At 44.3% G+C, this 27,754-nt stretch overlaps 1 long non-coding RNA gene across 1 annotated transcript in view; it reads right to left on the reverse strand.

Moving 5' to 3' along the window:
- LOC122938194 overlaps positions 1-27,754 on the reverse strand; it is an 82,608-nt gene that overhangs the window by 19,309 nt on the left and 35,545 nt on the right. The window contains exon 2 of the long non-coding RNA XR_006389987.1: positions 12,207-12,580. This is a non-coding gene — a long non-coding RNA (uncharacterized LOC122938194). The remainder of the gene's footprint in view (positions 1-12,206; positions 12,581-27,754) is intronic.

A 27,754-nucleotide genomic window follows, 5' to 3' on the forward strand; every position in this document is an offset into this window, starting at 1 on the left:
AAGCGTTTTTACCCATCATTAAGTAGGTCTTCCTCCAATGTAAACAGTACTTGAGGTCACTTTGCAAGTATAGATAAAGTCCCCCATGGGGCACCTGGAAATGACCACTGTGACATAATCCTGTAGCATAAGTAACATCATCCTATGTGTCACTTTTAAAGGACCGCCTCTCTAGAAGACCATTTTGTGCCACCAATTTAGTTGCCTATGTTCAAGAGGAATCATTGTACCCTCCCCATCAATCTGTTCCAGCTGAGGGTTTGCATGGACCTTCTCATACATTCAACAAAGGACAAAGCAATGTAGGAAGGCTTACTTCAATAGACATTTTGGGTTTCATCCCAAAGTTTGCTGTATCTCCTCTGCTTTTACTGTAAGTAATAGACATGATCCAGCGGAGGGTCTACGTGGACCTTTAAATTAAGGGGTCTACAAGGATCTTCCAGCGAAAGGTCTACACAGAAGTTCAAGCTATGAGATGTACATAGACCTTCCATCTAAGGGTCTACCTGGATCTTCCAGTTGAGGGTCTACATAGACCTTCAATCTATGAGGTCTACACAGATCTTCCAGCTAAAGGTCTATATGGATCGTCCAGTTGAGGGCCTACTTTTACCTAAAAACTATGGGGTGTACATAAATTTCCAGCTAACGATCTATATGGACATTCAAGCTATGACATCTTCATACACCTTTCAGCTAAGGGTCTACATGGATCTTCCAGGTGATGGTCTACATGGACCATCCGGCAAAAAAAAAAAAAAAAAGCATGGACATTATAGCCATGGGGTCTACATAGGGGTGTAACTATAATTCATAGGGTCCTATTGCAAAATAAGATGGGGCCCTTATAACCTAGTGTAAGAAAATTACAACAGCAGAATAAGTAGCAATAATTAAAGGTTTGTATTATAGCACCATGTATCAGAAAACCCACATGATAGCAAAAAGCCCATATTTTGTGTTTCACACAAAAAGGTACAATGTTCTTGTACCTGATTGAGCCCCCCAACCCCTGGGACCCATTCCCAGTGCAATGGCTGCTGTGGCTGTAGTTACTCTTTCAGCTAAGGGTCTGCGTGAATCTTCCAACTGAGGGTCTACATTGTCCTCCTACCTATGGTTCTATGTGGATCTTCCAGTTGAGAGTCTACATGGACCTTTCAGATAAGGGTCATCAAGAACCTTGCAGCTAAGGAACTGTGGATATTCCAGTTGACGATCTACATAGACCTTTTAGCCAAGACTCTACAAGAACCTTCCAGCTGAGGAACTATGTGGATCTTCTAGTTGAGGGTCTACGTATGCCTTCAAACTATGGGGTGTACATAAACCTTCTAGCTAAGGATTTACAGAATATGGACATTCAAGCTATGATATGAAGTCTTCATACACCTTTCAGCTAAGGATCTACATGGATTTTCCAGATGAGGTTCTACATGGACCTTCTGTCAAAAAAAAAAAATGTATGGGTATGGGTGTAACTATAATTCATAGGGCCCCATAGCAAAATAAGACGGGGCCATAACCACCTAGTGTAAGAAAATTACAACAGCAGCATAAAAGGCAATAATGAAAGATATGTATAATAGCTCCATGTATCAGAAAACCCTCATTACAGCAAAAATCCAATATATTGTTATTTCCTACAAATGGCTGCTGTGGCTGTAGTTATGCCTATGGGTCTACTTTGACCTCCTAGCTAAATATGGACCTTTCAGCTAAGGGTCTACAAGAACCTTCCAGCTGAGGAACTATGTGGATCTTCCAGTTGAGGGTCTGCACAGACTTTTTAATATAACAAAGGAAAAAAGTACACAGGGATAAGTCTTGGAGGAAGACAATGGGCGTATTTATTTTGTGACTATTAAGGTATTAAGTTAGGAGGATGCTTTGTGAGGGCAAATATGTTCGACCAATGGTCAACTCTAAACTTTAAGGAAAGGAACACTGTTTTCGAAGCCTGTTAGGGGTTAGGAAACATTGCTTAGCTGAAGCCTGGATAAGTCTGTAGAGATCCAACTTGTTTCTCTGTATCAATCTAAAATAATGTTCTTAGAAGGTCTCTCTGTAGGAGATGGCTTTAACCTCATACCTAAAGGCAGTATTACACCAGCCAATTCTGCAGGTGATTATTGGTAAGGAAGCGTTCCATCCCAGAAATCGCCTGCTAGAGAGCGGAGGAGACCGCTGCTATTACATACAGCAAACTCCTCCACAGTATGGAAGGGAGCGATCGTTATGCCATCGCTTGTCCCCATGCATTCTAGTTATTTGCCGGCAGCAGATCATGATTTTACAGCATGATGAAAGATCACGATTGCCCGATGAACGATCATCGGGCAATCCGCGACAGTATTACACTGCCAGATGATTGCAAACGAGTGTTACTACAAACGTCTGTTAGCGAGTTGCCAGTGTAATACAAGCTTTAGGTGTACTGGGTGTTAGATAAAGGGTGGAGTGAGGGTGCACAGCAGGTGGCTTCAGCTGTCAATGGAAGGGCAGGTCCATGGCTTCATGACCTCTGCTGTCACTGCCTGTTTGCTTTCCTGTATTTGCTTTTTTGTTAATTTTTGCTGCATTGTTCTTTTGTATCCAGCGGAGCTGCTACATAAACATTATAGAAAGGTATTGTTACTGTGCTCATCAAATACTTCACAGGGTCTACAGCGTCATTGAGGAGAGGAAAGAGTAAACTGTCACTTTTAGTATTTCCCAATGATGATGCATACACTGACATCACTGGAAGCTTGGAAGTCCATGACTAGAGAGAAGCAAGTTGCACAATTTGACCATGAATCCAATTTTTATTCCACACTGTATTAAACTAGGGAAATACCGCCCAATAATGGTACTCGCTACTTAAAGGGGTTCACTCACTTCAGCAAATGGCATTTATTATGTAGAGAAAGTGAATACAAGGCACTTACTAATGTATTGGGATTGTCCATATTGCCTCCTTTGCTGGCTGGATTCATTTTTCCATCACATTATACACTGCTCATTTCCATGGTTATGACCACCCTGCAATCCAGTAGCAGTGGTCGTGCCTGCACACTATAGGAAAAAGAGCTGTCCTATGTGAGCTCCCACGGTCCCGGCCGAAAGAGAGGCCGTTTTTTTTATCCTGGAGTGCAGGGTGGTCGTAACCCCTGGAAACAAGCAGTCTATATTATGATGGAAAAATGAATCCAGCCAGGAAAGGAGGCAACATAGACAATCACAATACATTAGCGAGTGCCTTGTATTTAATTTGTCTACATGGTAAATGCCACTTGCTGACTTGAGACAAGCCCTTTAATGACAAGCCCTAAGGTGACGGACATGAAGTGGTTCACCAGCTCTGCCCCACCTGTGACAACCTTAGTATACATTTACATATATCACCATGGCCTCCCTAAGCCCAGTAAGTTCGAGCATTTGCCTGGTTGACCTAGTCCTGGGGTCCATCATCTATCTAGGGTTCTTAGGCCCCCTGAGCTCCCAACTCCCCCTAGTACTTCTACACTGTCTATATGTGGGCCACAATTTTTTTTTTATATTCAAGACATAAAGCATAAAGATTCTACATACATCAGCTTAGATCTCAGCTTCCAAGACCTCTTTCAGCAAGACATAATTGGAGGTATTCCTTAAAGGGGTTCTCCCATGAGTAATGTAAAAGATGAAAATCAGATATCATATAGAACATGACAATCTCTTTCTAACAAAGCTAGTACTAGCCCTGCACCTCACATGGATCCAGAGATCTCCACATTCATTGCTCTGCTAGATTTATATCAAGCTGGCAGCTTAGGGGAGTGTCCTTTCTGCTGAAGAGCTCAGGGGGCGTGTCCTTTCTGTTGCAGCTTAGGGGGCGTGTCCATGCGTTCCCTATCACAGCTCAGGAGGCGTATCTCAGCTCTCCCTATCACAGCTCAGGAGGCGTGTCTCAGCTCTCCCTATCACAGCTCAGGAGGCGTGTCTCAGCTCTCCCTATCACAGCTCAGGAGGCGTGTCTCAGCTCTCCCTATCACAGCTCAGGAGGCGTGTCTCAGCTCTCCCTATCACAGCTCAGGAGGCGTATCTCAGCTCTCCCTATCACAGCTCAGGAGGCGTGTCTCAGCTCTCCCTATCACAGCTCAGGAGGCGTGTCTCAGCTCTCCCTATCACAGCTCAGGAGGCAGTTGAAGGATGACACTGAGCATGTGCGGCCAGCTCAGTGAGCAGGGCAAAGAAATAAGAAATGAAGAGGTGCTATACAGATATACAATTATTTTTTATTTTACAAAAGTATTCAGATCCAGGAGCTGGTTTGAAAACTGTAGAATATTTTTCATGGGACAACCCTTTTTACTCTGCCCTTAGGTTGGTTGGAGCCTTCTATTGTCACCCCACCTTATGTTGTGCCCAAATCACACTGCTCCATCCATAAATCAAGGAAGCATTGAATGCCCACTCCCAGTGGCGGATTGGGGTACCTAGGGCCCACCAGTAAAATGTATTTTGGGGGCCCACAGTATGGATACATTCAAATATAATAAATAATCTAACAAGTTTTGTATATGAACATAGGCTGGTGGAGGTGCTGTACATTGAATATATTTATGTAGTGCAGTAAGTCTACTGTGTTATGTGCCACTTGTGCAGGGGGTGGGAAACTAGGTGCCCACCTTGCTCAGGGGCCCACCGGGGGATTCCCCTGTACCTCTGTGGGTCAGTCCGAGCCTGCCCACTCCTCTTCAGTAGGGACAAGTGGTGCACCCTGTGCAACGGCATGGGTGACAGACGCCTAAGGGTGGAGGTGTGCTTCATGGCAGGAATGTCTATGGTTATTGGATACTTATTTTTATGTAAAATTTTTGTATTTTTATTTTTTTTACACATTTTACGTTTTCCGGATGTACTACAGACACATACGGAGGTGCCTTTTACATGCGATTAATGTGATGGAGACTCCTTTAGCCATTTTAACTGTCAATTAAAAAAAATGTTTTGCTACGGAAATGGCGCAGACATATCGCACCTTACAACCATCAGCCCCCAGTTTCGCACAATCGGCCGGGACCCGTTGCTTTTTCACAAAATGATTGTACAAAACTGCAAAGATGAATCTCCACGTCTACAGTTAGTTTTGCTATGATATTAGGGCTCATCATTCCTGTCTGCAGGGAGCGATTTTACCGACAGAGACGTTAACGGGCAGGAAGGTCTAGTAACTGAACTGTGCGCCTCGTCTCATTCTGGTAGCACAGAAATGAATTACTTTCCGTCGCTAGAGAAGTCCCTTACATGTCATCGTGGCCAGTGCAGACCACAAAACTCAACGCAAGTTGCAACCAGTTTGCAATTTTGTATCATGGAGCTCATTTCATGCTTTATCTTAACGGGGTCGTCCATCTAGATCTGGGACGCTCAACCTGCAGCCCTCCGGCTGTTGCAAAACTACAATTCCCAGCACGCCTGCACAGCCTACAGCTATTAGGGCATGCTGGGAGTTGTAGTTTTGCAACAACTGGAGGGCCGCAGGTTGAGCATTCCTGATCTAGGACAATGCCCAGCGGCCACACCTTCAGTGACCAGCTCACCATTCGGATGGCATTGTCCTAGATCAGGAATGCTCAACCTGCGGCCCTCCAGTTGTTGCAAAAAACTACAACTCCCAGCATGCCCTAATAGCTGTAGGCTCACCAAGCGTGCTGAGAATTGAGAGGAAATTTAGGATTACACTGCACTCATTGAAGTCAATGGGCAACCAAGTGGAGGGGTGCAAGTATAGAATCTGCAGAGCAAGCAGTCGCACCTGGGGGCCCAATGGCACTAACACTGTCAATCCCAGGACACATTTGGACTTATAGTGGAAAGTGCCCCTTGCAGTGCCTTCTATTGATGCCCATGTACTGTGCCATATAGTGCAGACGTGATACAATCTGATATTATACAAACATTGCCAGAAAAGTACCCAGGCCATCGGGTGCAATGGCGCCCCCCTTATGAAATTCCTGTCCATGCATCCTTGGGCTGCACACTCCAATAGCTGGTAGGGGCCCCATTACATATTTTTGCATTGCAGCCCTGATATTTCCAATGACACCTCTAACCATATCATACATTGTCAATGACGCGCCCTTTAAATGGAGAGCTGCTGTGAGCAGTGCCCCTTTATCTGACTGACAGAGGTGGGCCCTGCCATTCCCAAAAGGAACTGTATCAGATAAAAAAAAAAACATGTTTTCACATACAGCGCCCCTCTTGCTCACAGGTCATGTCAGGTATTGCAGCATACCAGTAAAAAGGGGCTGAGCTGCAATGCCTCCTTGTATACGCCCTCCTGCGACTTTGCTTATGTAGTAAACTGGTTTCCTATCTTGGCTTCCTTCTGGATTTTTCAGCCAAGTTTTTCATGATCCAATATTTATTATTGCAGTTATTTCTGGTGAATACTCTAAAATCTTCACGCCTCTAAAATAGCACCATATCCAGAAAACATATAATCACATAGGTTCCACCCATCCTCGTACAGTGTTGATCCAGAGAAAAGGCAATTATTGCCCAAAGAGCCACTAGGGGCTGGATGGAAAAGGAGTTACGGGGTATAAACGGTATCGCCCATCCACAGGACAGGGGCTAACTGTTAGATCAGTCGGGGTCCTACTGTCACCGATCACTAGAAGGTGACCTCATACCCCTCGGAGCCCCCAACGCTGACTGGAGTAGTTGGTCGAGCTTTGGCGCTGCCTCGCTATTCGTCTCTGTGGGCGTTCCAGAGACGGTGCAGCGCTGAGCTATTAGCAGGGCCCCCACCAAGAAGAGTGGAGCGGCAGTGTGCATGCCTGTTCATTTCAGGGTGTTCAGAGGGGTACAGGGTCCCCTTGTGACCGGTGGCGGTGCCAGTAGTAGGGCCCCCACCAATCTAATAGTTATAACTTGTAACAACCAGAAGACCCCTTTAACATCTGAATAATGCATACTGGGAAATGGAGAAATAAAGTCAGATCTGATTGGGGAAGGGGGTCCTTCATTAGCTCCATGGACGTATAGCAAGGGCATGTCTCCAAAGTGGACAAGTGAGACCCTCCAAACTTTACTTATGCAAGGGAAGGGGGGGGGGGGGGTTACTGTGACTTCACCATTCCAACCATTGGCACAGTATGGATGCTGGCACCAGGACTGGTGGGCACCTGGTTTGTCTTATGACTCCATCACAGCATAGGAGTGGGCATTAAATAGACATTTCTAAAATTCAAAAGAGATGGATCAACTCTCTCCTTCTGTGCCGGTTTGTAGGACTACTTTCACACTAGCGGCACGGACCTCCGGCAAGCTGTTCCGTCGGGTGAATATCTGTCCTGCCGCTAGTGTGACATTAGCCTAACTCGTCTTGTTCACGCTTATTGCAATTGTCTGTTTTAGGCATATATACCCTTGGAATGAATGGCACTTTAATAATAAATAATAATAATAACAATAATAAATAATAAAAATAAAAGGTAATAATACATAATGAATAATAAAACATTCATAGTAATCATAATAAAAATAATAATAATTATAATAATAATAAATCATTCTAGAAATATCACTTTAATCATTTATAAAATCCCCAGCATGTCAACAGAAAATCAAAAACAGCATAAAAACCGCACAAACAACGTCATCAAATTTATAATAAATAGTGCGGATTTATGTGCATTTTTTGTAGAATTATGATGCGGATTTCATACAGATCTGCACTGTGCAGTCAGCCCTCCGCTCAGCCGCCTGTTTCTGCTTGTTTAAAAATCAAGACGGTCATGCATTTTTATGTTGGAAACATGTGGCGGATTAGCAGAATTTCTGCATTACTGGATGGTGGAATTTCACTGCATGATGCACATCAAAATGGCCAAGAGTCTTTCATTCTACAATGTATGTCATGGTTTATATTAGGGCTTTTACTATTGTAGTGTTTTTGCATTTGTAGGTGTCTGTATAAGTAGTCAGCGTGCAGATGTACTGTATATATAGTCAGCGTGCAGATGTACTGTATATATAGTCAGCGTGCAGATGTACTGTATATATAGTCAGCGTGCAGATGTACTGAATATATAGTCAGCGTGCAGATGTACTGTATATATAGTCAGCGTGCAGATGTACTGTATATATAGTCAGCGTGCAGATGTACTGTATATATAGTCAGCGTGCAGATGTACTGTATATATAGTCAGCGTGCAGATGTACTGTATATATAGTCAGCGTGCAGATGTACTGTATATATAGTCAGCGTGCAGATGTACTGTATATATAATCAGCGTGCAGATGTACTGAATATATAGTCAGCGTGCAGATGTACTGTATATATAGTCAGCGTGCAGATGTACTGTATATATAGTCAGCGTGCAGATGTACTGTATATATAGTCAGCGTGCAGATGTACTGAATATATAGTCAGCGTGCAGATGTACTGTATATATAGTCAGCGTGCAGATGTACTGAATATATAGTCAGCGTGCAGATGTACTGTATATATAGTCAGCGTGCAGATGTACTGTATATATAGTCAGCCTGCAGATGTACTGAATATATAGTCAGCCTGCAGATGTACTGTATATATAGTCAGCGTGCAGATGTACTGTATATATAGTCAGCCTGCAGATGTACTGTATGTATAGTCAGCGTGCAGATGTACTGTATATATAGTCAGCGTGCAGATGTACTGTATATATAGTCAGCGTGCAGATGTACTGTATATATAGTCAGCGTGCAGATGTACTGAATATATAGTCAGCGTGCAGATGTACTGAATATATAGTCAGCGTGCAGATGTACTGAATATATAGTCAGCGTGCAGATGTACTGTATATATAGTCAGCGTGCAGATGTACTGTATATATAGTCAGCCTGCAGATGTACTGAATATATAGTCAGCGTGCAGATGTACTGTATATATAGTCAGCGTGCAGATGTACTGAATATATAGTCAGCGTGCAGATGTACTGAATATATAGTCAGCGTGCAGATGTACTGAATATATAGTCAGCGTGCAGATGTACTGTATGTATAGTCAGCGTGCAGATGTACTGAATATATAGTCAGCGTGCAGATGTACTGTATATATAGTCAGCGTGCAGATGTACTGTATGTATAGTCAGCGTGCAGATGTACTGTATATATAGTCAGCGTGCAGATGTACTGTATATATAGTCAGCGTGCAGATGTACTGAATATATAGTCAGCGTACAGATGTACTGTATGTATAGTCAGCGTGCAGATGTACTGTTTATATAGTCAGCGTGCAGATGTACTGTATAGTCAGCGTGCAGATGTACTGTATATATAGTCAGCGTGCAGATGTACTGAATATATAGTCAGCGTGCAGATGTACTGTATATATAGTCAGAGTGCAGATGTACTGTATATATAGTCAGCGTGCAGATGTACTGTATATATAGTCAGCGTGCAGATGTACTGAATATATAGTGAGCGTGCAGATGTACTGTATATATAGTCAGCGTGCAGATGTATGTGCCTGAATATATAGTGAGCGTCCAGATGTACTGTATATATAGTCAGCGTGCAGATGTACTGTATATATAGTCAGCATGCAGATGTACTGTATATATAGTCAGCGTGCAGATGTACTGTATATATAGTCAGCGTGCAGATGTACTGTATAGTCAGCGTGCAAATGTACTGAATATATAGTCAGCGTGCAGATGTACTGAATATATAGTCAGCGTGCAGATGTACTGAATATATAGTCAGCGTGCAGATGTACTGTATATATAGTCAGCGTGCAGATGTACTGTATATATAGTCAGCGTGCAGATGTACTGTATATATAGTCAGCGTGCAGATGTACTGTATATATAGTCAGCGTGCAGATGTACTGAATATAGTCAGCGTGCAGATGTACTGAATATATAGTCAGCGTACAGATGTACTGAATATATAGTCAGCGTACAGATGTACTGTATATATAGTCAGCGTGCAGATGTACTGTGTTAATAGTCAGCGTGCAGATGTACTGTATATATAGTCAGCGTGCAGATGTACTGTATATATAGTCAGCGTGCAGATGTACTGTATATATAGTCAGCGTGCAGATGTACTGTATATATAGTCAGCGTGCAGATGTACTGAATATATAGTCAGCGTGCAGATGTACTGTATATATAGTGAGCGTGCAGATGTACTGTATATATAATCAGCGTGCAGATGTACTGTATATATAGTCAGCCTGCAGATGTACTGAATATATAGTCAGCGTGCAGATGTACTGTATATATAGTCAGCGTGCAGATGTACTGTATATATAGTCAGCGTGCAGATGTACTGAATATATAGTCAGCGTGCAGATGTACTGTATATATAGTCAGCGTGCAGATGTACTGTATATATAGTCAGCGTGCAGATGTACTGTATATATAGTCAGCGTGCAGATGTACTGTATATATAGTCAGCGTGCAGATGTACTGTATATATAGTCAGCGTGCAGATGTACTGAATATATAGTCAGTGTGCAGATGTACTGTATATATAGTCAGCGTGCAGATGTACTGTATATATAGTCAGCCTGCAGATGTACTGTATATATAGTCAGCGTGAATATGTACTGAATGTGCCTAAATTTATAGTCCGTGTGCATATGTCTGTAAATGTAGACAGCGTGTCCGTATTTTTACTGAGCATGCTTATGCATGTGGCTATATCTATAGTGGGCATGCTTATGTATGTGTAACACCCCAGAGTGGTGTTACCACTTCTACACCCTGCTACTGTCTTTATTGGTCTAACCGCATGTGTATTTATTACAGGTCCTCCACACTGTGCATTTCTAATGTTATGTAACTGTTCATGTAATGCGCCTGGTTCACCAGCAGGGGGCAGCAAACATGGCAGAGATGTACTTAGATAGAATGGAACGTACCATTTCATTCTAACCCCCCTCTGTAGGTGAGTGAGGAAGGATGGGGACCAGTTAGTTGCAGTCTAGCTTGCCCCCAGCTAGGGAAACAGTGTGCAGAACCAAGCTCTGCTGGCCATGGAGGCCAAAGATTGAAGCCTCATGAGCCAGGAGGAAAGTTCCCTGGCATAACCTAGAGTCAGACTACAAAGGGAAGTGCAGCATACAGAAGAAGCTGAGTTATACAGCCAGCCTGTCACTACGGCAGATTCAGAGAGAAACAGATATAGCAGAGTTGAGTTTGCCTGCCAGTTTCATGCTAAAGCCTGCTGGAAACAAGACAAAGCCTGTAAAATGTTTGAAGAAACGTTTATGCAAAGTAAAGCTGCCATTGAACTTCATCTCAAGGTCTGGACTCCAGTTATTCTTTTATCCCTCAATCATTCCCCCTATTTATTGCTTCGTAGCCAAAGCCTGGGGTCCAGCCGTATCCAGGTAGGAGCACCGTGACACACATAAAGAGACATTTTAGGCCACACTATACCACTCTGCATTCTAACACCTGGGTCGCGTTATAGAGGGCGCTGGTGGGGGCGTCCGTTGCATATGCATCTGTATATATAATGCACATGCTTATGTATGTGTCTGTATGTATACAGTGAGCATGCTTATGTATGTGGCTATATATATATATATATATATATATAATGAGCATGCTTATGTATGCATCTGTATATATAGTGAGCATGCTTATGTATGTGTCTGGATATATAGTGAGCATGCTTATGTATGCATCTGGATATATAGTGAGCATGCTTATGTATGCATCTGTATATATAGTGAGCATGCTTATGTATGTGTCTGGATATATAGTGAGCATGCATATACATGTGTCTGTAAAGGTAGGTATCTGTCAATATGTGTAGTGAGCATGCTTGCATGTATGTGCCTGTATATATGGTGAGTGTTTACATGTATGTCTCTGCATTTATAGTGAGCGTTCATATGTACGTGTCTGTAAGTGCAGAGAGCGTGTCCGTATCTGTAGTGAGCACGCATATGAAGGTGTATATATATATATATATATATAGTGGGTGATTATATGTATGTGTCTGTATTTTTAGTAAGCGTGGATCTGTAAATGTAGCGAGTGTGTCCATGTGTGTAGTGAGCATGCCCATTATGTTTTTGCCATTTCCCAGTCTTGGAGGGTACATAAGGGGAAGGACCCTGCAGCGGCCCACCCACCAATCTTTCTCTGCAGACTCACAACACACTGATGATATAAGTTCAGGAATCTGCCTCTTTAAGAACTTGATACATTGTTGTCCGTTGATACCTGTGCGGTGGCTGTACCGGCGCTGTATCTGCGGGCTGCAGATCGGCACACGTGTCCAGTGATATAAGAAGCATTGCATTTATTTGGAAATATCCATCAGATGAGGAATACGGCAGAGAAAAAAAAAACATATTTTCCGGATGAGTGAATGCGGTTACTCGGCAGAAGGCTTTCCAAATTCCAATCCTATTTATCCATGATGGGGGGGGGGTTTGTAGAAGCAATGAATAGATACTTGCTCCAAATATATCCTCAGAACTTGTAGCCAAGAATCCAGTTTCCTCCCAAGACGTTGACGTCCACAGATGTTTATTATTGTACATCCACGGCAAGAATCCACCGATGCCACCCGGGGAGCGCCGGCCAATCCCGTCCTGAAAAAGAAGAAGAAGAACCGTCAGCTGACTGGAGGGATTCTGCGCCATATCTACAAAGGGTTAAGGGAACACTCACAGTCTACTTCAGCGTACCGGCCCTTTAAGAACGTGATGTAATTAAAGGGGTTGTTCTGAGTGTTTAAGACTGATGACCTGTCCTCAGCTGATCGTTGGGGGGGGTTCTAGAATTCGGACCCCCACCGATCAGAAACTGATAACCTCCTTTGAAGATAGGTCATCAATATCAAACATTTGGAAAACCCCTTTAAAGGAAAACGTCAGGTAATACTGATACACTGTGTCTGGGGGTCTGACGGGGTGGAGCATGACACCGGGATTTGTAGAATATCACAGGGAGAATTTGTGCCCTATGCTTTTTTCCCCCCGCATCATTTTCTTAAAGGGCCAGTCACACATTTACGTAATTGTAAATGAAGGTTCTCAGAGCTGGAGATACGAGAGATGAAAACATTATACAGAGCATGACGATCTGTGAGAAAACCAGAACCAGCCCTGTGCCTCACATGGATCCAGGGATCGCCACATTCACTGCTCCAATGGCTCTGCTAGATTTCTTTCAGGCTGGCAGCTCAAGGGGTGTGTCCTTTCTCAGGGGTCATGTCCTTTTCTACTGCAGCTTTCTCCCTATCACAGCTTAGGGATTGTGGCCTTTCTGCTGCAGCTCTTTCTATCACAGCTCAGGGGGTGTGGCCTTTCTCAGGGGTCATGTCCTTTTTTCTGCAGCTTTCTCCCTATCACAGCTCAGGGGGTGTGGGCTTTCTGCTGCAGCTCTTTTTTTATCACAGCTCAGGGGGTGTGGCCTTTCTGCTGCAGCTCTCTCGCTATTGCAGCTCAGGAAGTGTGTCCTTTTTGCTGCAGATCTCTCTATACCACAGTTCAGCAGACAGGGGTGCACCACCAATGAGGCCAGATGAGGCAGCTCCAGGTAGAGACAAGAGGGGGGTGGCGCATGGGCAATGATCTCTTTCATTGTGGCAAAGGGGTTAGGTTAAGAAATTGGCATGGGGGGGCGCTGTTTCAGTTTTGATCTCAGGCAGTAGAAAGGCTAGGTGCACCGCTGTTCAGGGGCGTGTCCTATCTGCTGTAGCTAGTGAAGCATGTGCATCCACCTCAGCAGGTGGACAGAGAAATAAAAAAAAATTGCAAAGAGCAGGTGTCGCTATAACAGGGAGCAGCAGACTGCATTCAACCACACTGAAGAGCAGCTGGACTTTGTACGTGGTGTCCCTTTAAGCACAGAGATATTGACAGTTGCCCTTAAAGGGGTTGTGTCACTAAGCATATTCTACATTTTTTAAACCAGCCCCAGGGTCTTAACACTTTTGTAATTAAAAATGTAGCATAGCCAGTGAGCTATACAATAAAATGTATCTGTATAGCGCCACCTGCAGTTTGTTCTTTTCTTTATTTTTTGTCCCTCTCACTGAGCTGGTCGAGCGTGCTCAGGTTAAATCTGCAACTGCCACCAGCTATACGCTCTGTTGGAAGCTGTAGCAGTTACAGGGAGAGAGCTGCAGCAGAAAGGACACACCCACTGAGCTGTGATAGGGAGAGAGCTTCAGCAGAAAAGACACGCCCCCTGAGCTGTGCTAGGGGAAGAGCTGCAGCAGAAAGGACACACCCACTGAGCTGTGATAGGGAGAGAGCTGCAGCAGAATGGACACGCCCACTGAGCTGTGATGGGGGGAGAGCTGCAGCAGAAAGGACACACCCCCTGAGCTGCCAGGCTGAAGGTAATCTAGCAGAACAATTGGAACAGTGAATGTGGAGATCTCTGGATCCCTGTGAAGTACAGGGCTGGTCCTAGCTTTGTTAGAAAGAGATTTTCCAGTTTTATGCACATAAAGCTTTGTTACTATGTAATTGCATAGCTTGTATAATATCTCTGCCTGCTGTCAGTGAATGGCCACACTTTCTTTACATCCAGAGGCTGCACTGATCTAATATTCCTCACAGCTGAGATTCTGTTACAATTGTATCCAGTCCAGTCCGGACAGTTGTCTCCGATTTGTAGTTCATAGAGGATTAGCCTAGCCTGGATACACCTCAGCTACCAGAGGTATTGGGTTTATGTTCCTATTTGCTGACAGCTAGCAGAGATCTTGAAAGCATGGAAAAACTGAACTGGAGCGTTGCAGCATGTTTCATTCCACATAGAGCCGTTTAAAGGGGTCTTCTGACCTTTGACATTTAGAGGGTACCCGTAGGGACCCCCCACCATCAGTAAGACTGCATACAAGTCTACCTTACAAATCTTACCCTAAAGAGGTAACCCGATGAAGCATTTATTTATTTATTTATTTATTTTAGTCCCAATGCTATAAATAACAAACTCAGCTCTGCTACATCAGCGAGGGGTTGCCCACACGCACACACACAAGCTTCCTCCAAGGGTGGGCAATTGACCAGGGCGCAGGAAGGTAGGAACAACAAAACCAGCCATGGTTATATAACTGTTTATGGCGGTAATATTTGGGAACTGAATTGCTAAATTACGACAGAACCACAGTATGTAGAAGTATTATGTAGGGACTACAGGGCGGTATTATGCGGGAAATGTGAGGCAATGTAATGTTTGAATTATAGGGCAGTATTATGTAGTAACTATATATAAGAAACGTGTGGAATAGAATGACGTGTTATGTGGGAACTACAGGACAGGACTATATAGAGGCATTATGTGGGAACTATAGCTGAGTGTTATACAGGAAATATAGAGTAGTGGGAACTATAGGGCAGTATTATGTAGGAACTATATGGAAGAAATATGTAGGGTATATAGGGCAGTGTTGTGTAGGAACTGTATAGATGCAATATGTCAGAACTATAGGGAAGTGTTATACAGGAAATATACAATAGTGTAATGTGGAAACTATAGGGCAGTATTATGTGAGAAATATAGGGCAGTATTATGTAGGAACTATATGGAAGAAATATGTAGTGAATATAAGAATTATTTGGGAAATATAGAAAAGTGGTATGTAGGAAATATATGGCAGTGTTATGTGGGAGATATGGGGTAAATTATTTGGGGACTGTAGAAGTGCTATGTGGGAATTATGAGGCAGTGTTTGGTGGGAACTATAGAGCAGTATTATGTAGGAACAATATGGAAGTAGCATGTGGGAACTATATGGCAGTGCTATGTGGGAACTCTAAGGCAGTGTTATATGGGAACTAGTAGTTGTTTTTGTCTGTGGTAAAAATATCAGCTTCATGAAAAGCTGGGTGGCCACCACTGCACCTCTTACAGGGGTTACCATCAAGTCCCTCAGCAGATGCATCAATACATAGATGAGGGGGACGTGGAAGCTAGATAAACCCCATGCAGAGGCTGGAATCACCCGCTGCAGCCCAGCCAGAACCTCTGCCGCTGATACGGTCACACAACTGTCCCATGCTCCTGAATGGCAAATCTGACTTTGTCATCCAGCTTTCCCAGCAACAGACAGAATCATAAAACGTCTTTACATTTAGGCAGAAATGATTGCCGTGTGTTAAAGTAGTTGAAAATATTCTACATTTTTCAAACCAGCCCCTGGATCTGAATACTTTTGTAATTACATGCAATTAATAATTTAGCATAGCCACTGAGTTATTCAATACAATGTATCTGTATAGCGCCACCTGCTGTGTGTTCTTTTCCTTATTTCTTTGTCCTGCTCACTGCGATGGTCGCACATGCTCAGTTTCATCCTTCAACTGCCTCCTGAGCTGTGATAGGGAGATCATGGACACGCCCCCTGAGCTGCAGCAGGAAGGACACGCCCCCCGAGCTGTCAGCTTGATATAAGGTACAGGTCAGATTCTAGTTTTGTTAGAAAGAGGTTGTCATGTCCTATATGATGTCTGATCTTTATTTTGTACATTAATTATGGGATAACCCTTTTAATTAAGGAGATATTTGCCTAAATAAATGAGCGGAGGCTTCCTGTAAAGGGGGTTCTTCTGCCTGTCCGGGGGCACCCATCAGGACTACATCCTCGGTCACTAGGGTAGGAACAGCTTGGCTTCTGGCTGTGTCGGATGTTTGTCTTAAGGGCATACATCCAACGTAAATCTACAATAAAGAACCAAAGATGTTCGGGAAAATACTATATATGGAAAGAAGTAGGAGACGTGAAGGATAAATGGCTGTAAGGACTGAGACTCCGACAGACGAGAGGGAATGTCATCTGCATGAGAAGATTTTACCGACAGATACACTGCCGAGGACTAGATGAGGACAGATTGGATCCTACTTTGGAAAAAAGGTCAATTTCCAGCTGTAAACCTACATGAGAACAGATGCAGCAGGGTTGAGTTTGTCACTTGAAAAAATTGTGGCTTATTTTGTTTACATGGGACAGCAGGTAAAAAGAGAAAAACACAGTCCTTTACAGGTAGCAAATTCAGCTCTTCTACATCTCTGGTTCATGCAAAGAAGTGAGAAACCTGAGCAGTAAACTTCACCCCAAAAATATCCACCGTATAAAATGAATGGTAAATACAAGAACCCCCCAAAATGTAAGATCCGAAGATGTTTCCCAGAGGTCACTGGGGTGAAGGGCCTGGCGATGTGGACGGTCATTCTCACAACCAAGAGTCCTGTCCATAATATAAATCTCACTATGTTACCAAAGGTCCCTAATGATGTCATAGGAGGAAATATCATAATAATAACATTGCATCCAAAGGGGGCAGCATTATAGTAGTTATATTCTTGTACATAGGAGGCAGTATTATAGTAGTTATATTCTTGTACATAGGAGGCAGTATTATAGTTGTTATATTCATGTACATAGGAGCAGTATTATAGCAGTTATATTCTTGTACATAGGAGGCAGTATTATAGCAGTTATATTCCTGTACATAAGAGCAGTATTATAGTAGTTATATTCTTGTACATAGCAGGTAGTATTATAGTAGTTATATTCTTGTACATAGGAGGCAGTATTATAGTAGTTATATTCTTGTACATAGGAGCAGTATTATAGTAGTTATATTCTTGTACATAGGAGGCAGTATTATAGTAGTTATATTCTTGTACATAGGAGCAGTATTATAGTAGTTATATTCTTGTACATAGGAGCAGTATTATAGTAGTTATATTCTTGTACATAGGAGCAGTATTATAGTAGTTATATTCTTGTACATAGGAGGCAGTATTATAGTAGTTATATTCTTGTACATAGGAGGCAGTATTATAGTAGTTATATTCTTGTACATAGGAGCAGTATTATAGTAGTTATATTCTTGTACATAGGAGGCAGTATTATAGTAGTTATATTCTTGTACATAGGAGCAGTATTATAGTAGTTATATTCTTGTACATAGGGGCAGTATTATAGTAGTTATATTCTTGTACATAGGAGTAGTATTATAGTAGTTATAGTCTTGTACGTAGGAGCAGTATTATAGTAGTTATATTCTTGTACATAGGAGCAGTATTATAGTAGTTATATTCTTGTACACAGGAGGCAGTATTATAGTAGTTATATTCTTGTACATAGGAGCAGTATTATAGTAGTTATATTCTTGTACATAGGAGCAGTATTATAGTAGTTATATTCTTGTACATAGGAGGCAGTATTATAGTAGTTATATTCTTGTACATAGGAGCAGTATTATAGTAGTTATATTCTTGTACATAGGGGGCAGTATTATAGTAGTTATATTCTTGTACATAGGAGCAGTATTATAGTAGTTATATTCTTATACATAGGAGCAGTATTATAGTAGTTATATTCTTGTACATAGGAGGCAGTATTATAGTAGTTATATTCTTGTACATAGGAGCAGTATTATAGCAGTTATATTCTTGTACATAGGAGCAGTATTATAGTGGTTATATTCTTATACATAGGAGCAGTATTATAGTAGTTATATTCTTGCACATAGGAGCAGTATTATAGTAGTTATATTCTTGTACATAGGAGGCAGTATTATAGTAGTTATATTCTTGTACATAGGAGCAGTATTATAGTAGTTATATTCCTGTACATAGGAGCAGTATTATAGTAGTTATATTCTTGTACATAGGAGGCAGTATTATAGTAGTTATATTCTTGTACATAGGAGCAGTATTATAGTAGTTATATTCTTGTACATAGGGGGCAGTATTATAGTAGTTATATTCTTGTACATAGGAGCAGTATTATAGTAGTTATATTCTTGTACATAGGAGTAGTATTATAGTAGTTATAGTCTTGTACGTAGGAGCAGTATTATAGTAGTTATATTCTTGTACATAGGAGCAGTATTATAGTAGTTATATTCTTGTACATAGGAGCAGTATTATAGTGGGTATATTCTTGTACATAGGAGCAGTATTATAGTAGTTATATTCTTGTACATAGGAGCAGTATTATAGTAGATATATTCTTGTACATAGGAGGCAGTATTATAGTAGTTATATTCTTGTACATAGGAGCAGTATTATAGTAGCTATATTATTGTACATAGGAGCAGTATTATAGTAGTTATATTCTTGTACATAGAAGCAGTATTATAGTAGTTATATTCTTGTACATAGGAGCAGTATTATAGTAGTTATATTCATGTACGTAGAGGACGATATTCTAATAGTTATATTCTACCAGGATAAGTGGAGCCAAAACTGTGTACCTGGCAATAAAGGTCTTAGTTTGCTATGTATATGGCTTACATTTGAGCAGCTGACATATTGCAGCTTATAGCAGTATGTACTTTCAAAATAGCCGAAACCCACATCTCAGGTGCGTTGTTGTCTAGCTGGGAGTTTGAGGTTATGCTGTGTATTGCAAAGGAGATGATGTAAGGTTATGATGGATATAGTAGGATTTTTATTCCTACCACCAACGGTTAGACATTAACCGCTAACAGGATCCTGCTTCTGTGTATCTTACAGAATATTTTTCCAAGTACAGCAAAATAGAAGTCAAGGTCCTGTAGAACTACAAAGCCTACAACTTTCTGAAGCTAATTTTTCTTTGCATATTATCACCTCCATTCAGAGATAGCAAAAGGTATCCAACCATTCTGAACAATCAGAACATCTTAAAGAAGTGCACCCTCTAACTTTTGGAAATAAAAATATAAAAAAACATACAACTTTCACCAAATGTATAACTTAGCGCTCGGCTGTAATCTGTGGAGGTCATTTCTCTGTAGCTCCACCACTGGTGAAACGGAGCATTACACAATTCTCGTGGGAATCAAATGGGTGAAATGGACGTGTGGGCTGCGTTCTCCAAAGGGAACACGACCAGTCTTGGTCGCAGCAGAGAAAAGACCCAGGTCACTGTCACACAACCCCGCACTGGTGGGTAGAACTGTCACTTATACAGAATTGGGCACAAGGTCCATGTGGTGTCTCGGCATTCATGCTTTCTTATGACTTCATGGACCAATCACTGTAGAGTTCTCCACCAATCATGGAGTATGGGGCTCTATTTCCCCAATGTCACATTGCTTAGGCATGGTTGAATATATGCAGCAGAGAACCACCACAGCCTTACAAAAATACACCATATACATACACAGAAATAGCAGCACTTAAAGGGTTATCTCATGAAAAAAATATGCAACATTTTTCAAACCAGCACCTGCATCTGAATACTTTTGTAATTGCAAGTAATTAAAAATGTTGTATAGCCACTGAGTTATTCAATAAAATGTATCTGTATAGCGCCACCTGCTGTTTATTGTTTATTCTTGTTTCTCTGTCCATCTGGCTGAAGTGGTCGCACATGCTCAGTTCCATCCTTCAACTGCCACCGGCCCTATCTCCCAAAATAAGTTATGCCAGTTACAAGCAGAGAACTGCAATGGAAAGGACGCCGCCCCTGAGCTGCGATAGGGAAAAATCTGCAGCAGAAAGGACATGCCCACTGAGCTGTGATGGGGAGAACTGCAGCAAAAAAGACATGCCTCCTGAGTTGTAATAGGGAGTAGAGCGGTGGTAGGGAGAGAGCTGCAGTACAAAGAACACACTGGTATACTGTTATAGGGAGAAAGCTGTAACAGAAAGGACACATCCTCAGATGTGATAGGGAGAGAGCTGTAGCAGAAAGGTCATGTCTCTTGAGCTTTGACAGGTAAAGAGCTGCTGCAGAAAGGACAGGCCCCCCTGAGCTGTGGTAGGGAGAGAGCTGCAGCAGAAAGGACACACCCCTGAGCTGTAATAGGGAGAGAGCTGCAGCAGAAAGGACATCAGCTTAAAATAAATGTACCAAAGCTATTTTTATCAATGAATGTGGAGATCTCTGGATCCATGTGAGGTACAGGGCTGGTCCTAGCTTTGTTAGAAAGAGTTTGTCATGTATTACATGATGTCTGATTTTTTTTATATTAATAATAGGATAACTCCTGTGAAAGCACATGGCCAGGTATGTACGCATATATAATATAGCACCTAGTTCACACCTCACCGTGGTGAATACATCGGAGGGGTTCCCCCACACCTTCCATATACAACATGGATTTTTGTTTGCAGTAAGTGTCCCTGGTCTTCCAGGCCGGGTCCCGGGGACGAGATGCAGATTATCTCCTGGAGCAGGAAGCAGATTGTAAGCGCAGTTCCCTGTGTAATGAGACTGGAATTGGTGAGTCAGCGCGTGCAGCATTATCCACCTCATCTAACAATAGGCCAGGAAAAAAACATCACCGCCGGCCGCGCTCTCGTGTGCGGGGACCGTTTCCCCCCCTGTAAATCAGCGCCACCCGCCCTGTCCTATATTCTGATCGGAGGTTTATTTATGGATCCCAGTGTCTAATACCAGAGCAAAATGTCACCGCCGCTTCCTCAGCATCTGCCGGGCACACGACGACAAGCCAAAGAATGGCTCACCCTGAGGTTAACTTTCACTGCAGACTTCGGAGGAGACGGGGTCATGCCAGCAGCCAATTACAATGCCCCCGAGTCTTCCTCTCCACAATTGGGACAATGGTTCGCCAGAATTAAATGGGAAATACCCTTTACCGCCTGGAGACAGTCAGTCTTGGGCTTTAGTGAGAAAAGCAAACAGAAGTAGACAAAGACACTGGCATTTTAAAGCTCCATGAATATGTAGTATTCACGGTGATTTTATTGGGGTTTTAAACTGAATTGCAGATAAAACTGTTGGTGCACAAAAGAAACAGTTCAATGACACGTTCAACTCTGCTACATCTGCACTCTAATACCGGTATAGAAGTGTAACACCCTTTTGGGCAGCCCTCGGTAGGCGGGGTGCATGGTGGTTCTCACCTCACTATGGTGCACTGCCTCCACCCAAATCTATAGGATAGCAGGAGGGTCTTTATTTATTTAGGAAAGGGTGAACAACGGTGAAGAACGTAAAGATAATGCAAGAAAAGGAACAAAACACAGATGGCAAACCCCTGGTGAAGGGGCGGCATTCTGCAACAGTAAGTAGCGATGGCGATCACACACACTCTCCTTTAGAGTATATAGACAGAATGCACTTCCCAGCTATCTACCTCTAGCCCTCAGCTTACTATACCCTACTGTCTAGTAATTAACCCAGTCCGAACGTTGGGGCCCGGTTGCAGAAAACGTTGGCGCTCTAATATTGGTGCAATTACGATTGTTCTGTCCGGGAACCAGGTGGGGGCTGCAGCATTCAGAAGCTTGGATGGTAGTAGAGTCGGGGGCAAGATTCTCCTGGGATGCAGGCTTGGTTGTAGGGGTTAATGCAGCAGCGGAGCTTTCCCTTCTCACACTGGAAACACAGGAGCTGTCTGGGCTATGCTGTAGGGGTAGTGCAGCAGCAGAGCTTTCTCCTCTCACACAGGAGCTGTCTGTGCTGTGCTGTAGGGGTAGTGTAGCAGCTGAGCTTTCTCCTCTCACACAGGAGCTGTCTGGGCTATGCTGTAGGGTTAGTGCAGCAGCTGAGCTTTCCCTTCTCACACAGGAGCTGTCTGGGCTATGCAGTAGGGGTAGTGCAGCAGCTGAGCTTTCTCCTCTCACACTGGAAACACAGGAGCTGTCTGGGCTGTGCTGTAGGGTTAGTGCAGCAGCTGAGCTTTCTCCTCTCACACAGGAGCTGTCTGGGCTATGCTGTAGGGTTAGTGCAGCAGATGAGCTATCTTTCCTCACACAGGAGCTGTCTGGGCTATGCTGTAGGGGTAGTGCAGCAGCGGAGCTTTCCCCTCTCACACAGGAGCTGTCTGGGCTGTGCTGTAGGGGTAGTGCAGCAGCGGAGCTTTCTCCTCTCACACAGGAGCTGTCTGGGCTGTGCTGTAGAGGTAGTGTAGCAGCGGAGCTTTCCCCTCTCACACAGGAGCTGTCTGGGCTGTGCTGTAGGGGTAGTGTAGCAGCAGAGCTTTCTCCTCTCACACAGGAGCTGTCTGGGCTGTGCTGTAGAGGTAGTGTAGCAGCGGAGCTTTCCCCTCTCACACAGGAGCTGTCTGTGCTGTGCTGTAGAGGTAGTGCAGCAGCGGAGCTTTCCCCTCTCACACAGGAGCTGTCTGGGCTGTGCTGTAGGGGTAGTGTAGCAGCGGAGCTTTCTCCTCTCACACAGGAGCTGTCTGGGCTGTGCTGTAGGGGTAGTGCAGCAGCTGAGCTTTCCCTTCTCACACAGGAGCTGTCTGGGCTGTGCTGTAGGGGTAGTGTAGCAGCGGAGCTTTCCCTTCTCATACAGGAGCTGTCTGGGCTGTGCTGTAGGGGTAGTGCAGCAGCTGAGCTTTCCCTTCTCACACAGGAGCTGTCTGGGCTGTGCTGTAGGGGTAGTGTAGCAGCGGAGCTTTCCCTTCTCATACAGGAGCTGTCTGGGCTGTGCTGTAGGGGTAGTGCAGCAGCAGAGCTTTCCCCTCTCACACAGGAGCTGTCTGGGCTGTGCTGTAGGGGTTAATGCAGCAGATGAGCTATCTTTCCTCATACAGGAGCTGTCTGGGCTGTGCTGTAGGGGTAGTGTAGCAGCGGAGCTTTCCCTTCTCACACAGGAGCTGTCTGGGCTGTGCTGTAGGGGTAGTGCAGCAGCAGAGCTTTCCCCTCTCACACAGGAGCTGTCTGGGCTGTGCTGTAGGGGTAGTGCAGCAGCGGAGCTTTCCCCTCTCACACAGGAGCTGTCTGGGCTGTGCTGTAGGGGTAAGGCTACTTTCACATCTGCGATTTCCCTTTCCGCTATTGAGATCCATCATAGGATCTCAATAGCGGGGGAAATGGCTTCCATTTTGTCCCCATTCATTGTCAATGGGGACAAAACTGAACTGAACGAAACGGAGAGCACCAGAATGTATTCCATTCGGTTTGGTTGCGTCCCCATCGCGGACAGAAAAACTCTGCAAGCAGAGGTGTAAGTCAATAAGGAAGGATCAGTTTTCTCGGACACAAAGGAAAACTGATCCGTCCCCCATTGACTTTCAATGTTTTCAGAGTGGCATCCGTCTTGGCTAGTTTAGAGATAATACAACCGGATCCATTCAGAACGGATACAGACGGTTGTATTATTATGACGGAAGCGTTTTTGCGGATCCATGATGGATCCAGCAAAAACGCTGATGTAAAAGTAGCCTAATGCAGCAGCTGATCTTTCTCCTCTGTCACTGGAAACATAGGAGATGTCTGCTCTGTGCTGTAGGGTTAGTGCAGCAGCTGAGCTATCTTTCCTCATACAGGAGCTGTCTGCTCTGTGCTGTAGGGGTAGTGCAGCAGCTGAGCTATCTTTCCTCATACACGAGCTGTCTGGGCTATGCTGTAGGGTTAGTGCAGCAGCTGAGCTATCTTTCCTCATACACGAGCTGTCTGCTCTGTGCTGTAGGGTTAGTGCAGCAGCTGAGCTATCTTTCCTCATACACGAGCTGTCTGGGCTATGCTGTAGGGTTAGTGCAGCAGCTGAGCTAGCTTTCCTCATACACAAGCTGTCTGCTCTGTGCTGTAGGGTTAGTGCAGCAGCTGAGCTTTCCCTTCTCATACAGGAGCTGTCTGAGCTGTGCTGTAGGGTTAGTGCAGCAGATGAGCTATCTTTCCTCATACAGGAGCTGTATGGGCTATGCTGTAGGGGTAGTGCAGCAGCTGAGCTTTCCCTTCTCATACAGGAGCTGTCTGGGCTATGCTGTAGGGTTAGTGCAGCAGCTGAGCTTTCCCTTCTCATACAGGAGCTGTCTGGGCTATGCTGTAGGGGTAGTGCAACAGCTGAGCTTTCCCTTCTCATACAGGAGCTGTCTGGGCTATGCTGTAGGGTTAGTGCAGCAGCTGAGCTTTCCCTTCTCATACAGGAGCTGTCTGGGCTATGCAGTAGGGGTAGTGCAGCAGCAGAGCTTTCTCCTCTCATACAGGAGCTGTCTGGGCTATGCAGTAGGGGTAGTGCAGCAGCAGAGCTTTCTCCTCTCATACAGGAGCTGTCTGGGCTATGCTGTAGGGTTAGTGCAGCAGCTGAGCTATCTTTCCTCATACAGGAGCTGTCTGGGCTATGCTGTAGGGTTAGTGCAGTAGCGGAGCTTTCCCTTCTCATACAGGAGCTGTCTGGGCTATGCTGTAGGGGTAGTGCAGCAGCTGAGCTTTCCCTTCTCATACAGGAGCTGTCTGGGCTATGCTGTAGGGGTAGTGCAGCAGCTGAGCTTTCCCTTCTCATACAGGAGCTGTCTAGGCTGTGCTGTAGGGTTAGTGCAGCAGATGAGCTATCTTTCCTCATACAGGAGCTGTCTGCTCTGTGCTGTAGGGTTAGTGCAGCAGCTGAGCTTTCCCTTCTCATACAGGAGCTGTCTGAGCTGTGCTGTAGGGTTAGTGCAGCAGATGAGCTATCTTTCCTCATACAGGAGCTGTATGGGCTATGCTGTAGGGGTAGTGCAGCAGCTGAGCTTTCCCTTCTCATACAGGAGCTGTCTGAGCTGTGCTGTAGGGTTAGTGCAGCAGATGAGCTATCTTTCCTCATACAGGAGCTGTATGGGCTATGCTGTAGGGGTAGTGCAGCAGCTGAGCTTTCCCTTCTCATACAGGAGCTGTCTGGGCTATGCTGTAGGGTTAGTGCAGCAGCTGAGCTTTCCCTTCTCATACAGGAGCTGTCTGGGCTATGCTGTAGGGGTAGTGCAGCAGCTGAGCTTTCCCTTCTCATACAGGAGCTGTCTGGGCTATGCTGTAGGGTTAGGGCAGCAGCTGAGCTTTCCCTTCTCATACAGGAGCTGTCTGGGCTATGCAGTAGGGGTAGTGCAGCAGCAGAGCTTTCTCCTCTCATACAGGAGCTGTCTGGGCTATGCAGTAGGGGTAGTGCAGCAGCAGAGCTTTCTCCTCTCATACAGGAGCTGTCTGGGCTATGCTGTAGGGTTAGTGCAACAGCTGAGCTATCTTTCCTCATACAGGAGCTGTCTGGGCGATGCTGTAGGGTTAGTGCAGTAGCGGAGCTTTCCCTTCTCATACAGGAGCTGTCTGGGCTATGCTGTAGGGGTAGTGCAGCAGCTGAGCTTTCCCTTCTCATACAGGAGCTGTCTGGGCTATGCTGTAGGGTTAGTGCAGCAGCTGAGCTTTCCCTTCTCATACAGGAGCTGTCTGGGCTATGCTGTAGGGGTAGTGCAGCAGCAGAGCTTTCTCCTCTCATACAGGAGCTGTCTGGGCTGTGCTGTAGGGTTAGTGCAGCAGCTGAGCTATCTTTCCTCATACAGGAGCTGTCTGGGCTATGCTGTAGGGTTAGTGCAGTAGCGGAGCTTTCCCTTCTCATCAAGGAGCTGTCTGCGCTATGCTGTAGGGGTAGTGCAGCAGCTGAGCTTTCCCTTCTCATACAGGAGCTGTCTGGGCTATGCTGTAGGGTAAGTGCAGCAGCTGAGCTATCTTTCCTCATACAGGAGCTGTCTGGGCTATGCTGTAGGGTTAGTGCAGTAGCGGAGCTTTCCCTTCTCATACAGGAGCTGTCTGGGCTATGCTGTAGGGTAAGTGCAGCAGCTGAGCTATCTTTCCTCATACAGGAGCTGTCTGGGCTATGCTGTAGGGTTAGTGCAGTAGCGGAGCTTTCCCTTCTCATACAGGAGCTGTCTGGGCTATGCTGTAATGTCTGCACAGACACAGAAAACACTTCTGTCTGTGGAAATACTCAGTCTTTCTATCTCCTGGCCATTCTGTTGCATACCTCCCAAATTTTTGGACGTTCGAAGAGGGACACTTATGGTTCATTGCGTGAAAGATCTATTTTTCCTGCACGTTTATGCACATCAATAGTTTTCTCTTACGAAATAGTGAAACAATTATCTGAATGTAGAAATTTCAAAAATTCAAATTGCATCAAGTAATGGAATAATATACAGGGTGGGGTCAAATATATAGATAGGACCCAGACAAACACTTTCTGGGTCAATATTCTAAGTGTAGTAATGAAAATCTATACCTCAGATCAAAAAGAGGAACATTTATGTAGAAAAGACGGACAGAGGGACTTGGGTCAAAAAGAGGGACTGTCCCTCCAAAAGAGGGACACTTGGGAGGTCTGCTGTTGTCTCTAAGATGGCTGCTCTTCCTCTTCCTGCCTTAGCCTTTCCACCCCTTACAAGTGGCTACAGGGAGGTGCAAGTACTCATGGGATTTGCAGTCCACTTCACCTCAGAGGGATCAGCACTAATGCCTGCTGCTGTGAGTCCCTGCTTGTAGCGGGCAGCAGCAGCATCCACTAGGCCCACTGCTTTCACTGCAGGGGCTACAATTGTAATATAATGTAGCAGTATCACTATTTTCAAATATTGTGACAATCTGACCAAAAACCTTTCTCCTGATATCCTCCACATCGTTCACGCCTCACAGACCGCGGCCCCTCAGGAGCATGTACCAAGATGGCTTTTGTCTTCTAGTTGCTATGTGTCTCTGGACAACTTCCACAATAAAACACAGCCATGTACACAGCCAGGGGCATCCAGGAGGCACTTTTTAGGCCACCTGAGCAGATTAAAACATACCAAACAAAAGTGGAAATGTTTGTTATTGTGGCCTTCAGGCATGAACATATTGTAGTCCTTAATGCTGTAGAGAGCCAAAGACAATCTCTAATCCCCTGTGATGGCATGATTGGCCGAGCGTTATACGCCCTGTGGCTAGATGGTTGGTCGTTTGGATTCCATTCAGCAATTATGTCATTGGCCCCTGCTAAACTGTGTGTCAAGACCTTTGGTGACACTCAAATTTTTGTAAATTTTGTATGCTCCAGAGACTTTTGTTCACATTCGGTGAATATTTTTTAGAAAATGTGGTGTTCAGTGTTGTGAAACCTG

Source organism: Bufo gargarizans, chromosome 5 (assembly GCF_014858855.1).
Source record: "Bufo gargarizans isolate SCDJY-AF-19 chromosome 5, ASM1485885v1, whole genome shotgun sequence".
Taxonomy (NCBI): domain Eukaryota; kingdom Metazoa; phylum Chordata; class Amphibia; order Anura; family Bufonidae; genus Bufo; species Bufo gargarizans.